The sequence below is a fragment of the Adiantum capillus-veneris genome, chromosome 30, assembly GCF_014529385.1.
Source record: "Adiantum capillus-veneris isolate H3 chromosome 30, ASM1452938v2, whole genome shotgun sequence".
In the NCBI taxonomy this organism is placed as follows: domain Eukaryota; kingdom Viridiplantae; phylum Streptophyta; class Polypodiopsida; order Polypodiales; family Pteridaceae; genus Adiantum; species Adiantum capillus-veneris.
Window position 1 is genome coordinate 56,593,483 of NC_140960.1, and position 4,218 is coordinate 56,597,700.

The window sequence follows — 4,218 nt, forward strand, 5'->3', positions numbered from 1 at the left end:
AGGGGCCAACATATCTAGGCACGGAACTCCGTCGGGTGGTGTCGAATCAATTGTGAACTATGAACTGTTTTGAAGTGAATCTTTGTTGTCGCGATAGAATCTTGACTTATAGTTTCCAAGTTTGTTACATATAACAGAATTTTCGTGCGTTTTAATTCCCTATTTTGTCATAGGCAGGTGCCCAAAAGCCTGTCTAAGCATGTCAAGGCCTTCCCGAGGCTTCCCTGGTGTTCTCTTGCAGTTTAGGTGCAAAACCTACAACAGAAATACCAAAAGAGGCGCCATTCTTTGGAGCCTACAAGGTGTCACTCTTCATGTGCGCAGTGACATTTTGGTCGTTGGATGCCTTTGTGCTCTCTTTTCTTCTCAGTGCTCTATGTAAAGTTAACATGTAATTGAAATAGTACCACCCTCTACTGTGTACATGCCGGTTATAACTTCCCAGGAGTCCCTAGATGCAAGTTGCAACCACATGCACAGATGTAATGCAGACATAGACCTCTTTACAAAAAAGCATTTTCTTTCCCAAAAAGCAACCTACCTCTTAGAAAACATATGTTCCCTAAAGTTTCCTCTCAACCCATCTTCATTCGAGTGCTTTCTCATCCTTGTGCATAATTCTAACACACTTCAGAATTTCCTCCTGACTATGGATATTCCCTTCCTGATGCCCCGGTCACGAACCTTGGACGCATCAAGAATACCCATCACCTAGTCCTTTCTCATCAAACTCACGGTACAATCTCCTTCGCAATGCTTAGTCACCCATCCTATGATGCATAAGAGATGTCCGTTCCCAGATGGTCGAATACTTCTTCTTGGTGCTCCATGTCACCCACCCAAGGTGACGCGTCAAAAGTACCCGTTCATGGTCTCCTTACAGGTATTCCCAATCATCGTGCTCCCGTCATTACTATGAATGACGCACTAGAAAAATCTATAGCTGAATGTCTCCAGTGAGAAAAACCCTCTCACTTAAATTTTCAATAATTCATTTAAAATTATTTTTCTGGGAGATAAAGCTAATTTAGCAACATGGAGTCTTCAATTGATGGAGATAGAGCACTTGTCTACACATGCGACACAAAAGATCTCTCCTTCCTTTGTGTCTTGCCTCCCATTGGGAGCTGGTCAAGATATAGTCCAACTATGTTGCATAGAGTTACTATCTCTTCAACCAAGAAACATATGTCTAGAGGTCCAACTATTCCATCTATTGCAAGTAGTCCACTACTTAAGTTGTGGCTTGTTCAATGTTTGATCAAGTTGCTCAACAAGCTAATTTACTCCATTACACAAAGATAGAGAATTTTGTTGTTATGTTTCCTCATGAAGACCTCTCCTCTTTGCATCTTTCCATGCATTGGGGATTGACTAGCTAATTTGCTCCAAGCTTGATTAAGAAATCATTGGAGTTCCTTGTTAATGGAAGTAGGGAAACTTCAAGCATAAAGGTCTCAACTTGCTTTGTGTCTTGTCATGCAAAAGGGCACCAATCAAGGCCCAATTCAAATTTAATGCATAGTGTTCTCATACATCTACGTTTTCCCCCCGAAAAAGGAAACACAAGTTTGAAAGTTCAATTCTGGAGTCCCAAATTGTATCTTGTTCAACTTTGAGAGAGGTTTAATAAGCTAATCTACTCTTGATGCAACTATGACATTGTCAATTGTTGGACAATTGTTTGTTCATATATCACATATAAAGCGAAGATGCATTCCTCATTTTGCATCATATCTAGATCGATCACATTAAATACAAGGTCTTGAGGTACTAGAGCGGTTCTAGCAAGGTTGGAGAAGAGACATATGTTGTAGGAGTGAATCACACCACCTATAAAGTGCATGCAACACAACCTAGATCAACATGATGTAAATCGAGGACACAGATGACACGATAGGCACACGGAGGAAATCTCTTTAGCTTGTCAGGTTGAGACCATCCTACACATACAACACTCTGGAAGGCCAACTAAACCACAACCTAGAATCTAACTGCTCTCAACTACACCACCTAGCCACATACACACAACGGAAGGAAACTCACTAAATCATACCAGAATCATATGAAACTTAAGGAACACCATCCCCACACTAGGATACACGTATCCCTAAGCCTCTTCACTAGCTCTAAACCCATCTACGGAAAACGCGTATAAAGACAGAGCTTAATTTTGAAAGTGTTCAAAACAGAAATCTATGAGTAGCTATACCTAGCTTATGTCACTACGATTCTAATGACTACTTGCACGCAAAAAACGGACATTGTTTGATATACTTACAGCTGCAAATAGCTCGTAGATACGCGGGCACGTATGCTCCATTCCGTGAGGAATGCTTGGCGTTGTCACGTAGCTCTTGTTGTGGCTAATGCGACAGTGCAGTTGGATCTCCAATGTGATGAGCAATCGGCGAGTAGTGCCAGGTTGAATCTCACGCTCTCATTAGGAAATTTTGGAGGTCATTTGGAGGGCCTTATTGAAGAGAGAGAAAAGAAGGTGCAACCAATGAGCAACAACCTTACATAATGTATAAATGCATGGAAAATATCACAAAAATGAAAGAAATCATTTTAAAATATTGATATTTGTCCCATTTTCGTAAGGTAACTTCCTCGTCTTACAAAGTAGGGCCCACTGCCAGTAGCCGTCAAGTTGCTAAGACCTGACTACTGATTGATAGCTAATTCTCTCCCTTTATTAAAAGATATCCACTCCCTTTATGAAAGGATTTCAAAACTCATTCTCCCTCCATTATAGCTATGGCTTCGTCTTCTTCCTGCCCAAGAAGTTCTAGAGGTTGCTCTACACTGTCCCCATCTAGCCTCACCATTAGGGTGCCAAGAAGACCATGTAGTAGCATAAGCACTATCTCAATCTCAAACTCTCTCACTATAGATAATAGGTGGCAAGAGCAGAGGATAAGCAAAGGTTCTTGGGTTCTTATGCAGCCAAGAAGGAGAAAAAACTCAAAGGCAATAAATATGTTTTTTTCTGCATGGAAAGCAAGAGTTATGGATTTCAAAGTCGAGGTTGGTAAGAAGACTGTGAAAGAGGTCTCTGTTCAACATGTTTTCAGTCACTCTGGTGTGATTGCTAACGGCGGCGATGTCTCCGTGGTGCATAATCCATTATGCAACTGTGACTTAATTATTTAGCACTTCTCTATAAATTTTATCTTACATTTCAAATGTGAATCTGTTTTTTTCTTCTCTTATTACAGATATTTAATTAGGTTATACAGATGTTTGTATCTATTTCTATTGTTTTACATTCACAGATGTTTATCCTTTCTCATACAAAGAATGGGAGCCACTGGTGTGCATTATAGGTCTCATCTCTGTGACCCATGCTCATATTGGGGTCTTGCAGTATGCGGGCAGAACTAGCAAAAGCCTTTCAGACGAGGGTATTTTCTTCTATGACCATATCTACCAACTCAATCAAAGGAATCAGAGAGGAGTGTTGGTGAAGGTTTTTGTACCAACCAATTGGAACTCCGTGGATTGGCCTGTTCCCGACACAACAATGAGTGAGGCCTTGAGGAGCAAACTCTATAGGGATGTTTAGAGGTCTCTCCGAAACTCTATACCCACTAAATTGGTGAAACTTGCAAATTTTTGTCTTGTTGGTCTCTTTGTTGAGTTATTTATACCTGCAATGTACATTTTGCTAAAACTATGCTGCTTTGCAAATCATTTGATTCCCTCTTGTGTGATAAGCTTCTTGATCGAGGGTGGTATGTGAAAGAAACGAATGGCATATGTTGCGAGATTTCTCTTGACACTTCCATTGTAAAGTATATGCTTGCGACACAGACACTAATAATCTCCTTTTGGTACAAGCATTCTCACCTTGTTGAAGGTTGCTATGTGCCTACGGATCAAGAGGCAGGAAGTTTGGCAAATAATGTTGTCATAGACGTGGAAGTGGTGGACAAAGACGTAAATCTTATGACAATAATTACAATAAGGCAGCAATAAAATCTTTTGCAAATTCAATATGACATAGTGGAGGAGACTGCCGACATTGACTCCGTAAACTTTTATTTCTTGTTGGGCGGACGAAGAGTAATGCAACGAAGGGAGAAGCATTTTCTATGTGGAGATCTTTCTGGCCATATTCAAATCGTGCCTATGTAATCTAGCATGAATGGCTTCAACAAAATGTCACTTTTTTGACTAGTTTAATCTTAATATCAAGTGTTCGCTCACAGCTCT

General features: G+C 40.4%; 1 pseudogene; it reads left to right on the forward strand.

Moving 5' to 3' along the window:
* Window positions 1-2,760: 2,760 nt before the first annotated feature.
* Window positions 2,761-3,981, forward strand: LOC147418005 (uncharacterized; annotated as a pseudogene).
* Window positions 3,982-4,218: the final 237 nt, after the last annotated feature.